Source organism: Quercus suber, unplaced genomic scaffold (assembly GCF_002906115.3).
Source record: "Quercus suber isolate HL8 unplaced genomic scaffold, Cork oak 2.0 scaffold_102, whole genome shotgun sequence".
NCBI classification, from domain to species: domain Eukaryota; kingdom Viridiplantae; phylum Streptophyta; class Magnoliopsida; order Fagales; family Fagaceae; genus Quercus; species Quercus suber.
In genome coordinates, this window is record NW_027069567.1 from 534,966 (window position 1) to 549,135 (window position 14,170).

A 14,170-nucleotide genomic window follows, 5' to 3' on the forward strand; every position below is an offset into this window, starting at 1 on the left:
CCGGCTTCAATGGGCTAATAGTTGTTGCGAAGGCCTACAATAATGAACACACTATCAAAAGGCGACTGGGGTAGACCGGCCAAGTCCCCTCCTATGATAAAGTTAGTTTCTCTCTTGAAAATCAAGTTCCAACTTTTGGGGAGTAATGTTAGGAAAAAAACTTACCTTGATTTGATACAGGCCAGTCTTTATATAGAGAACCTTAGAGCGGTTATTGATTTAGTAACTTCCCGATGATTTGTGGAAATTAGTGAGTTCTGACATAACTTCCTCAATGGCTATAGAAGTTACAACCGCTAAAGGAAGTTGAGCATTTTTGAGGAATTTGTGGCGATGAATATGGGTTTGGTTCTCGCTCTAGAATTCTGTAGTTCAAATCTTCAAGACACGTGAGGAGATCCATTCTTGAAAATTCCACAAGTGTTATGTGGTCGTTTGTGCGTTTTGCCTATGGACGACTCCTTTGTTCATAGACAACCTACCTAAATATTTGGCCTTTGGCTCACGGATGACCCCTATGAATGAACCAGAGATGGTAAATTTTGCTATCCCATCAAGAATGTTAGCTTCAATAGCTTTGATTCAAAGTTGTCTTGATTCATCCACTTGCGATAAGAAATTGCCAAAAAATTTGACTTTTCATCCATTTCAATATAAAGTATTAATCAATCAAATCCAATTCATGAAGTCCGGAAATATTTTGAGCGCGAGCCCATTACATGGTGTAGAGAAAAATGTGGACTATAAGCCAGCAAAGAACTTTATGAGCCATGAGCTCAAATCATGTAGTTTGATAGGAATTTAATCCAATACCATTATTTCTTTATTTTGAAGAATAATGTTGAAGTGACATAGGTTGTCTAATAAAATTGTACCATGTGATTGTGAAAAGAACTTTTCAACAATATAAATAATTGAAAACAAATAATTGAAAAGGTATGGTAGGCCAAAGAGTTGAGAAGGCTCTTTTTTTCCAATGTAATGTGAAACACACAATAAACCAATGCTGACTTAATTTCTTGTACATATCGTAATGACAAATGCTCAAGTCTTCGTGGCCATTTCCTCGTATTAGAAATTAGAATCCTATCCCGTGATAAAGGACTTTGTTTTGGCACCTCTTTCTTTCTAGCAATAGAATAATAATCCAAAAGAAATTACTACAAAATATTTTGGCACCTCTGTTTTCTTGGTCATGTTTTGCTGATTGAGATTCGTTGTACTTGTAACATATAATTGCATCATGCAATTAACCTCCTCTCTCTTATAGCAATTTTTTACTATTCTTACTTTTTTACTTTTATTTTTTTTATTTATTTTTTCATTTTTTTTAATGGCGAAAATACCATTTTAGTCCTTATATTTTGGGGTCACAGTCAATTTGGTCTCTATATTTTAATAATAGTTAATTTAGTCTCTGTCGTTAATTCACTAACGAAAAATGTTTACGAGTCAAACAATGTGCATTGTTGGCATACTTCATGCCTACATGGCGTACAAAATAATATTAAACAAATTTAATTAACGTAAAAAAAATTCTACATCAGCATTTATATGAAATTATAATTTTTTTAAAAGGAAAAAAATAAAAAGAATCACACTTTCTTTTCTTTTCTTTCCTTGGCAACCAAACAAAATACAAACATTTAAAAAAAAAAAAAACCATTGTTTAGTGGGTTTGTTTTTCAATCGAAATTGCTGGGTTTGATTTTTATTCAAACCCAAAGTCCTCTCTCTCTCATGGAAATATGGAAAGCCAAACTGAAAGGAGTATAACACAGAAACAACTCCCTAAATCTAAATCATAATGACCACAAATCAAGTAAATATCCAGATTTTATCAAAAAAGGAGAAAAAAATAGTAAATATCTAGATTAGAAATGGCCAAAATAAAAAACAATTTAAACAGCAATTCCCATCTTGACCAGCGATGGTGGGAAGAGCTTGAACCACTTGTTCCACTCCCTCTACCTTACCATCGCAGCAATCTAACCACTGACGAGACCAAACCTCTATGGCGCCGATTAGTTGTTGCATGACTCAACCACCCAACAAGGATTGCAAAAGTTGTCGCCATTGAGGAGTTTCTTTAGGTCATCGGAGATGTGTTAAAAGTAAGTGGTTAAATAATTAAATTCACCATATTCCAATAGTTTAAACTTTTGGAACAATCGGTAATTTAATATAGTATCAAAGTAGAAAGTCCTAAGTTTGATCTATGTCTCCTCCACTCTACCACCCATTTAAATTCTTACTTGCTGGGCTTCACCAATTAAAAGGTAGTTTTGACCCACATGTGAGAGTGGGTGTTAGAAGTATGTTGTTAACTATTTAAATTCACCATATCCTAATAGTATAAACTTTTGAGACAATCGGTGATTTAACAAAATGCACTATTGGATTGGAGTCCATTGCCACTGCTACTGTTAGAATTAATTGGTGATGGCAGAAGTGATGTGTATCTTTTAATGATGAGTTGTAGCTGCTATTAGTGATGAGTTTCATTTTGGTTGGAGATGGGTTGTGGCTACTATTAGTGATGGGTTTTGTTTTGAATTTCAATTCACATATTTGGACGTTATTTTTTGGGTTGTTTGTGGAGTTTTCAAGGAGGATGTTGTGTTTGGTTACCAGAAAGTGGAAGAAAGAAAAGGAAAAAAAATAAAAAAGAATTACAAATTTTTTTGGGGGATAAACATCAGAAAAATGAATTAAAGATTGATTACCAAGAAAGTGATTTAAAAAAAAAAAAGAAAAAAAGAACGGGAGAGAATTAAGTCAATTAAATTAACTCATAAGGCTTTTTATTAAAAAAAATTGAAGAATTAATTCTTTTTTTTTATTCTGATGTGGCAATTTTTTATGTTGATTAAAAAATTTATTATTATTTTATAAGACACATAGGCATGAAGTTTGTCAATTGTGTACACCGTTTGCTATGTAGACATTTTTTATTAAGGAGTTAACGGTAAATACCAAATTAATTGTAAGTTGAAAATAACAGAGACCAAATTTAGTACTATCAAAATGTAAGAGTCAAATTAACTGTAACTCTAAAATATAGAAACCATAATAGTATTTTTTTTTCTTTTTTAATTCAATGATTGAGATTTAAAATTACATCTTTAAAGTTCTTTGCATGTGTCTAAATATATATTTTTAGTTTTTAAACAACATTACACATATTTTCATATACTTTTTTACTTATATATAATTTTTTAAAAACTAAAAACTGTTATCTTAACGCACATCGCGGTGATCTTAATCCTCGTTTTGCTTTATCAATTTCGTTTATTGGAGTAAAAAAATTGTATCGAAAACGACGAAAGTTAAAATAAAATAATCATTTAAATTACGCAAGTAAAGCCGCAAAGGAAGAATATTATGCTTGTTTAATTTGATTTTTCTTTACATAATGACAAACCCAACAGCAAGTCAAATTCACGTGGTCATTTGACAATTTTACACCGTAAATAATTGAGTCTTCAATAACAAGAAATGGCTCGTTAAGCCGGCACACAGAGCAGTCAACCTACCACAGACTTCGCTATTTTCATTTTGGAATTTTGATAAGTTCAAAAAAGAAGTCAAAATACCAGATCAACGTTATGGGACAGGTAGCATTAAATGCTTTTCAACTAGGTATTTTGACCAAATAGGGTTCCATAATTACTACAGAACTAATCACTAAAGATATCCATATTCCTTAGACCTTAGAAGGGAATAAGGCTAAGTGGAGGGAAAAAAGTTTTCAATAAGATAGTAAATGAAAACTATATATTACTATTTTTCTATTTATGGGAAAACTATATTGTTAATAGAGTTTGGTTTACTTTTTAGTACTTTTTTAATTTAATGTATCATTTTTTTTAAATATATAATAACAAGTGATAGTGAATTTTAATCTCTATATTTTATTTAGTTAGTAGATAATATGACAATTTCTCATTAAAAGAAAAGAAATTCAAGTTAAAAAAGTACTTGAGATAAACCAAACTCTTGTTAATAAGCTCCACAAAGACACAATTGAAGATTCATAAATGCTCAATTATTATGAACTATATTGCACATTTTTCAAAGAAGAAGATACACTTGGCAATTTTACCCATTACTCTATATCCTTAAAAAAAAAAACTAAAAATTACTAGTTATAAAATGAAAATTTAAATAATTATTTTTGTATTATACATGTTATTCAAAAAATGTTATATTATAGTTTTATTGATTTCACCACGATTTATAGTTTATATTTGTTTCTTACTATTTATTTGGAGGAAGATTATTAAAACCAAAAAAAAGACTTGATATTGTGTTTACTATTTACAAACCAAAAGAGATTTTGGGAAAAATAAATAATTTTAATAAGATTAATATAAATAAACTAAAAATATAAGCATTTCATATTCCCAAGAATCTTATTAGATTCCAAATAAAACTAAACATAAGAATAATTATATTCCCAAACATCTAGATTACCAAGTATCGATCACATTACAAAGAATTTAAATGCTAAAAGATATTTCAAACCAAACGTCCTCTAAAATTTAGGGTAATTCTTAGGTACTCTGTTCTAGACTTTCACACAAAGGATGAGTTACACACACCGGACCCACTCTCTGTGGAAGAGCTCAAACACTACTCCAAAGTCCTCTAAGCTTTTTTCTAAAGTTTATAAAACGAGGATAGAAAATGTTAACAAAAAGTCAAAAACTACCGTTTTATATATTACTATATTGAAAAGACATGATCTATTCAAAGATCGTGTTTGCGTAGGCCATACAAAATGTATCAAACAAAAAAGTAAAGGAATTGAAAATCGAAGAGAAGACCTTTCCACTTAAGATATAATAATTGAAGAAATGCAAAGACTTTGACTGACCATCTCAGAATTTCTAACTCCAAGAAAAGTTGCTGCATTACACTTACAAGTTGTCCACTTGTGTCAGTGTCTTTATATTTTTCAAACGTTTTTCTGTATTAGCAGTGTGTTTTATTATCTTCTTAGCCAAAAATCATGTACGTTCTCTATCAACTTGCAGCAACACTGTTCTATGATTGCGAGTATAACTTGACCACTATAAAATACCGTGTGAACTGTGAAGAATCTTTTAACAAGAAGATACATTGATAGTTCTCACTGTTTACCACTACCCATGACTTCCAACACCGCCAGTCTTCCACCACCACTACCAAACATCTTCTTTAATGTCACCGACTTAATTATAGCTAGTGTCTGCTGAACACATGCATTAATACCGTGTCAACTGTGAAGAATCTTTTAACAAGAAGACATTGATAATTCTCACTGTTTACCACTACCCATGACTTCCAACACCGCCAGTTTTCCACCACCACTAAACATCTTCTTTAACGTCACCGACTATTATTATAGCTACTGTCTGCTGAACACATGCACTAATTTACGATATTGTTCTTATTGACTAATGACTATTTTTTTGCATTCTGGGTCTTGCACTATAAGACATCTAAAATGATGTTTGGTGTGAGCAAATGCTATATATATATATATATATATTAAAAAGTTTCAGAGTCAACTTCGAACCATGTGGTATAGAAGGTTTGAATAATGGAGACAAAAAATTAATGAGAGTGCTGAAAGCTGAAACAGATAGTAGATTATTTAACTCAAGGCTTAGAGCCTTAGATAATCATCATGATGATTATATATTATTATGATGAAAGCAAAGCGGGCGGTATTAACCTTTGGCACAATGTTGCTTGTCAGGACATAATTAAACAGGTAGGCAAATTTAATTATCCAGTACTAGCTAGAGTTGTAAACAAGCTAGCTCAATATTATTAGTTCATTTATACTCTCTTTTTTTCCCAACACACAAGCCTAGTTTGAATATATATTTATATATATATATATATATAGAGAAATGTTAACGAGTGGCCTTAAAGTACTGATTAATAATTCATTTAAAAAAAGTTTTTATGAAGAAAAAAAAAAGTAATTAATATTTTGACAGCTTTTTTCATTTCCCATAAAAGTGGTATCAAAACTTTCCTAAAATGATTTCTTAGATACATATAATGATTTCTTAGATAAAACAAAAGCTAAATTTTTAGCTTCTGATAGTAAACCTTAAATCCACGAGAGGTTATCTACAAAGTAATAGGTCTAGAATCTACAAACAAAACAATAGAGAAAAACTCTTAATTTTATTAATCGAGATAATAGTCTAATTAGCTCTAGACTTTGGAGGCTACATATATAGCATATATATAATTATTGAAAAAGACTAAAATGATTAAGAAAACATCCAAAACCCTAATTCATACTAATCATTAGATTAGGTTATGAAATACTGATTTTTACCAAAAATGGCAAAATTAAGTTAAATGCAAATGCATAAAGTATGGACCTTAAGGGTTGTCTAAAAACAAGCAAGACATTATTATGACTTTTGTGTAAAAAGTTATTAATAAAATAAAAATGACTAAAAATGACAAAATTATTATTTCTGAGACCTTAAGGGAGAAATTCAAAAAAATTAAAGTGCACTTGTGAACTTATTTACAAATTTATACAATGAAATATTAAATGTATATAAGTATATTAATACAGATATAAACCACATAAACATATAATATTATATACAGACTTAAAATAAGTCTAAATAATTGTTCACAAACATATCTATTTTGGGTTTAATTAATTAGTTTATTAGTCGAGTTTAAATATAGGCTTGAGTTTAATTAACTCACATTAAATAAACGAAATCAACAATTTTTCCCTCAAGCTTAATCCGAATTGTTCATAAACAATTAATTTAATTCTGTTATAACATATTTAATCTCTCTTATTACTATTGGCTGAGCTAGGTTGGTCATACAAACTCTCTCCGAGCTTATTTATCACAGGTTGTCATTGATAATATCTATAGCAAAAGGGTATATTTCTTTCAATAGAATGTGAACTCTTTCTTCTTCTTCCTTACCTGTTCGGCTGTTCCCCCCATCTTTTGATTTGTGGATGAGTCTTAAATGCCAGGTGACCGTTAGGGTGACCAAATCAAAGCAAGAAGGATACAATGTCAACAGTACGATCCCCACAAGCTTCAAAAGCTTGGGTCAACACAGACAAATTAAAAGGAATAGTGATGCAATTACAAGTGGGTTGACAATTGACGTGGCCCTTCTGTCTTGTAACTAAAAAGATTCATTTTCTTTAATTTCGAGAATATATTTTATGAGACAGTTTTACGAAATAATCTATCCTTGCACGACATGTAGAATTCATACATATAATATTCAACACATATTGTAAGAGGAATGCCTCATGAAATCATCCGTGTACTTTCACAAATCTAAATAATACAAATGATCATTGTCAAAGTAACAACTCATCATCACATCATGTAACTGTGCCTCTAATCCTCCTCCCTTTCTTTCTTCTTTTATTTTCGGACATATGTCTTCTTTTATATTTTTGGATATATATATATTCATCTTTCAAAATGAAACTTTGGTTCTGTTTAAGTAATCCCAAACACAACCATCTTGACATATATCACAATTCAAAACAAATTGACATTTGAAGCTAATTTTCCTAGTCAATGGAGGTTTCGGGACTTAAACACGATAGGACTTTTTTAACATAAAGACATGAAGAGATTCTTTTATCCATGTAAACCAAATGGAACCTTCAACATTGACCCTTTAAGGCTTATTTATCATTCGAATTCAAGGTCACGGCGAGTAATGAAACTTCTAAAAATCCCTTTAATTTTGACATGGATGAATAAATAATTTCTATAATGCCATAGATGAATTCTCAACAAGTTAATTTAGAGCATTAATAATTTTATTTAGACTAAATGACATATTCTTCTCTTCTTTAAATAAATAAAGAGTGATGAAAGGTATGACCTTTGATTTAATTTATACAAGGGTAAACTGATTTTCCTACTAAAAAAAGAAGTGGGAAAGAAAGAAACCCTGGAGCGTGAGAGATCTATAAGAAAAAAAAATGGAACAATAAATTTAGCTTCATACTGATGGAAATATTCTCTCTTATTCTTCATTACAACTTTCACGCGAAAACCCGGTCCACAAGATTTTTGCAAATTCCCACTCACCCACATCATCTTTACAATCATCAGCATTATCTTGACCATGCTAAGATATTAAATTATGAATTTTTACAATTTTACTTAGCAATAAAGAAAAATAAAAGCATTTTTTTTTTATATAAAAATATTCTGTTTTCTTTTTCTTTTCTCAAATCATGTGAGTCATTTACATTTGAAAGAGCTAATTACATCGACCAAGCTCTCATCTATTTCAAATTTAATTTGTCTATATTGCCCATTTTATAGTCTAGATTAGATGTTACACGTCTAAAGATCTACAATCTACCACATCATTTAAAATTTTAAAAAATATAGTAGTTTATAATTATTAAATCTTGGAAAATAAAATCTAAACTATGAAATGGAAAAGATTTAAAATGGAGAAAATCTTTTTTTTTCCCCCTTGCCATAGAAGATATTAGAGTTATCTCTAGCAATTCCAAATCGACCAAGCTCCTATCTACTTTAAATTTTGAATCATTTCATAATCCAGACTAGATGTTACAAATATAAAGATCTATAATGTACAACATAATTTAAAATTTTAAATGATGTGATAGTCTATTCTCAGTTAAATTTTGGAAGATTTGGGCAATATATGAAATAGTAAAAATCGTGCTCTCTCCTTTGTACCATAGAAGATATTAGAGCAATCTCCAACAATCCCAATATGCTTCAACCCAGATTAATTGAAATCAACATTATCCTGGGGTAGATTTGGTGGCTTCTAAAGCTATAAAGATGATGTGCCTTGTAAATTTAAAGTAAATAATATTTTGGCAAATTCATAGGTATGTGTGCAATATTTTCTATTTATATGTCTTAACTAAAAAAAGAAATTTCAATCTGGATATCTCCATCAAATACCAAACAATGTTAGATGACTTAAAGGTTATTGGCACAATATATATATATATATATATATATATAATTAGCCAAGAATGAATCTCTTATTTATAGTTTATATTTTTTTTTTCCACTATTTATTTGGAGGAAGATTAAAAAAAAAAAAAAAAAGACTTGATATTGTATTTACAAACCAAAGGATATTTTGAGCAAAACTAAAAATTCTTATAAAATTTCTAGGAATAAAATAAAAATATTAGCATCTCATATTTCTAGAAATCTTATTAGATTCTTAATCAAACTAAACATAACAATAATTATATTCTCAAGTATTTCAATTGCCAAGCATCACATTACGAAAATTTAGATGCCGATGGTAATGTGAATCCCCCAAACCAAACAATCTCAGAAGTTTAGGACAAATATTCTTCGGTTGTCACAAAACATTGTTTCAATTCACAAATAGGAGGTGAGCCCCATTCATATGATTCATCCCCATGTGAGAGTTTGTAGCACTATTTTGAAACCATTTAAGTTTTTTCTTAAAGTTTATATAACGACAATAGGAAAAAAAAAAAGTCAAATGCTACCGTTTTATATATTACTATTTTAGGGGCAGACTTTAGCTCTTAAGTCTAAAAGATGAATGGATTAAAGCCCAAAGCCCAATACAACAAATTTGTAGAGAGTGAGCTAAAAAGCTAGGCTTTAACGAAGTGGATGATGCCCTTAATAGGCTAAGGATGGTAAGAGAGCAATGAAAAGCAATAAATAGATAAATGTGATGCACAGAAATTCTTCCTCGACAATGTCCGAAGAGAGTAGTTCTTGAATATATTTCTCTTAGCTTTGATTACAGTTACTTTTCTTAATACTACAGTGTTTTCTCTACAAATTTTGTGTCCCTGCCCTTTGGAGGGCTTCTCACATTATATAGCTCCCTTCAGGCGATCTTAGCCCTCCATTTGCTGATTGTCCAATCCTCCACTCGAGTGCTTATCCCATCAGACACCTTCCCAAACCCCTTGTGAGTTGCAACGATTAAGGCAGCACTGTTCAGGGGTCTTCTCCATATAAATGCAGTCAGGAGGTTTGGTGGGATCCATTGAATGTGAAGGCAACCACCATCCCTCCAGTCATATCAGGACTAACCTCCTCCTCGAAATTTTTTCTCAGCAGCAGGACCTCCTCTGGCAACGTGCCACTGACGTGCCCTTACTGTCCAAGCGTGTGGCCTCCTCGGTACGATAATGGGCTTCTCAGCCATGGATGCAACACGTGGCATAGGTACTTTATCTGAATTCTTGCGCCCCATAACTATATTGAAAAGACATGATCTCTTCAAAGATCATGTTTGCGAGGTCAAACAAAATTTACCAAACAAAAAAAGTAAGAGTATGTTTGGTTGGAGTGAAAACAGAGATGATGGAAAATAGGGAAAGGAAAATAGGATGGAAAATGACATTTTTCACTATTTGGTTCAAAAGAGAAAACAAGAGAGATAGAAAATAGGAAGTAAAATTTTCACTCTGGGCCTACCTTTTTTTATCCTCCCAATTTGAGAGGAAAATGGGGAGGAAAAAATGTTGAATAATGTATGTAAGGACTCAGTTTGGATTGACCCTGAGTATGAATGGGTTTTCAGCCCAACAAGCCCAAACAATAAATTTATAGAGAGTGGGCTAAAGGTTTAGGCGCTGGCCGTCGTTCATCAAGCATGAACTTTCATTTATATAAAAAAAAGATACTTAGAGTTTCTATACAACTGGGAGGATGCTCCTCGGCCATGTGCCGAGGAGACCTTTTTCTTCTCTTTTTTCCTCCTCCTCCTTTTTTTACTTTACTTGCTTTTCTTATATAGTTTTCATCCTCCTATCTCCTTACTCCATCTGTTGATCATCCATTTGCCTCTCTTCTGGCCGTCCGTCCCATCAGAAGTCTTATCAGTACTCAAGTGGTTCACTCTGATCAACGTCGCCCTATTAAGGGGTTATATCCCCATTAATGCGGCCAGGGGGGTTAGGTGAATGCATTAAATGCGAGTGTGACAACCTACTTTGGGCCTGGTCTTTGCCAAAAATTAGGGGTGTGCTCGGTTCGGTTCGGATTGGTTTTCATGAGTATGGCCAACCGAAACCGAATATTTCGGTTTGTGAAATTCTCAACCGAAGCCGACCGAAATGGCTGGAAACCAATCGGTTTCGGTGTATTTCGGTTTCGGTCGGTTTCGGTCGGTTTTCAGTTTTCTAAAGAGAGGGTTATTAAGATTTTCAGAACCCTAAGTCCCTGACTTTGATCACATATAAAAAACAAAGCAATAACAGAGAGAGTTGTTGAACAAATCAGAATGACAGAGAAAGAAAAACTTCCAACAATATTTGTTCAACAATTTACACCTAGTTTCCAACATAAAATTGAAAATATTTTGAATTAGCAAAAGGGTCTAGACAGAACTTTACCGTTGCTGCACCATAGCAAGAGCCTAACACCATGCTTGAGCCTACCACCATGTCTCTGTAATATTTTTTCAATAAAGAACAGAGATATGTGACTCAGAGAGAAGAGAGAGGCATGGCCATGGTCCATAGGCTCAGAGAAAGAAAAAAAAAAAAAGAATGAGGAGGCGCTGAAGCGAGAAGGGTAGAGAGAGACACAGAAAATTGGGGAAGGAGGCAGCTGAAGAAAGGACCATGGGACTCAGAGAAAGAAAAAAAAAAAAAAAAGAATGAGAAGGTGCTGATCTGGGGAAGGGGACGGCTGAAGAAAAGAAAAGAAAAAAAAAAAAGAAAAAAGAATGAGAGGCGCTGATCTGGGGAAGGGGAGAAAAGAAAAAAAAAAAAAAAAAGAACAAGAGGCGCTGATCTGGGGAAGGGGATGGCTGAAGAAAAGAAAAGAAAAAAAAAAGAAAAAAGAAAGAAAAGAATGAGGAGATGGAGATCTGGGGAAGGGACGGCTGAAGAGAAAAAAAAAAAAAAAAAGAACAAGAGGCGCTGATCTGGGGAAGGGGATGGCTGAAGAAAAGAAAAGAAAAAAAAAAAAAAAGAAAAAAAGAATGAGGAGATGGAGATCTGGGGAAGGGACGGCTGAAGAGAAAAAAAGAAAAAAAAAGAAAAGAATGAGAGGCGCTAATCTGGGGAAGGGGAGGCTAAAGAAAAGAAAAGAAAAAAAAAGAAAAAGAAAAGAATGAGGAGATGGAGATCTGGGGAAGGGACGGCTAAAGAAAAGAAAAGAAAAAAAGAAAAGAAAGAAAAGAATGAGGAGATGGAGATCTGGGGAAGGGACGGCTAAAGAAAAGAAAAAAAAAAAAAAAAAAGAAAAAGAATGAGGAGATGGAGATCTGGGGAAGGGACGGCTGAAGAAAAGAAAAGAAAAGAATAGTATTATAGGAGGAGGGTTTTAAAACATTAAATAGAAAAAATGTAAGCGCGAAGGCTAGAACTGAGGATCAGTTAGCCAAAACTCAAGAAGCATACCACTAAGCTACTGATCATTTACTTTCTAAAGTTACATAAAAAAATATACATATATATAAATCGGTTCGGTTCGGTCGATTTTGGCTGAAAAAATTCAGCACCGAAACCGAACCAAACCGAAACCGAACCAAAAAATTGAACTCGGTTCAGTCGGTTTTAGTCGGTTTTTTCGGTTCATCGGTTTTTTGCACACCCCTACCAAAAATCATCCTTGTCAGGCCGAGGACGAGGAGGTCCTCGACGTGGATTGGGAAAAGAGGCTTTCCCCAATTTAGCCTTGAATAGTCAGTATTCCTCGGCGTGGGCCTTAGGCCTGCTACACGATGGGCCGAGGTTATCAGGCCCGCGGGCCCCACAATGTACTTTACACAAATACCCTCACTTTATTCATCTCACCTACCCCTCACTTTTTCAATGAGCGTAAATTTCTTGTCCACGTTTTTGTTGCCCACGTCTTTGTTGCCCAGTTGCCCAGTCAAATTATTATTACAAGATTTGATTTATTCAAGTTTTAGTGCAAGTTGATTTGCCCAGTTAAATTATTAGTGCACGTTTTGATTTATATAAATCAGTGCAAGTTTTAGTTCAAGTTGATTTACTCAGTTGCCCAATTAAATTGTTAGTACAAGTTTTGATTTATAAGTTTTACTCAGTTGAATTGCTTAGCTTAATTGTTGCCCACGATATAGGAATACCCTGTTTACAAAATCTTTTAAATTTATATATACACTATTGTAATTTTTATATTATAATAATAAAAATAATAAAAATTTATATGTATGATGTGGTAAATTTTATATTATTTAATTAGTACAAATAAATCTATTTTTTACATATTATGTAACAAGGGTATAATAGCCAATTTATATAAACTATATTTTCTATTATCTCACCTTTTTTCTTAACCAAACAAAAGAGTTTTCCACTCTCTCACTTTTCCACCCCTTCAATTAAACACACATGAGAGAAAATTAAATCTTTTTTATCCTCCCACTTTTCCATTCTCCCACTAATTTTCTATCTTTTCATTTTTTCATTCCTTCAACCAAATGGACCCTAAAGGAATTGAAAATCGAAGGAAAGACCTTTCTACTTAGGATAAAATAATTAGAGAAATGCAAAGACTTTGACTGGCTATCTCAGAAACTTCTAACTCGAAGAAAACTTGCTGCATGACACTTTCTAGTTGTCCACTTATCCTTCATATTTTTCAAACTTTGCGCTGTATTAGCAGTGTGTTTTATTATTTTCTTTGCCAAAAATCATGGATGATCTCCATCAACTTGCAGCAACACTTTTCAAGCACAAAATTTATATATTTCCACGGGTCATAATTCATAACAACTAGTTTTGCATTATTTTTCTATGATTGCGAGTATAACTCAACCACTATAAAATACTGTGTGAACTGTGAAGAATCTTTTAAAAACAAGACATTGATAATTCTCACTGTTTACCACAACCCAAGACCTCCAACACCGCCAGTCTTCCACCACCACCACCAAACATCTTCTTTAATTGTCACCGACTTAATAATAGTGTGTACTCAACAGTCAAGATATGCATTAGTTTACGTTGTCTTTCTTATTGACTAAAGACTATTTTTTGCATTCTGGTCTTGCACTATAAGGCATCTAAAATGATGTTTGGTGTGAGCAAATGCTATATATTAAAAAGTTCTACAGTCAACTTCGAACCATATATGTGGTATATAGAAGGTTTGAAAATGGAGACAAAAATTTATAATAGGTT

General features: G+C 32.4%; 1 long non-coding RNA gene across 1 annotated transcript; it reads right to left on the minus strand.

Annotated features, from left to right (window-relative positions):
- Positions 1-9,727: 9,727 nt before the first annotated feature.
- On the minus strand, positions 9,728-12,261 carry LOC136068175 (uncharacterized). Its single transcript, XR_010629575.1, has 2 exons — positions 11,405-12,261; positions 9,728-10,284 (listed from the first exon to the last, which is right to left on the minus strand). It is a non-coding gene; the product is annotated as an uncharacterized LOC136068175 (long non-coding RNA).
- Positions 12,262-14,170: the final 1,909 nt, after the last annotated feature.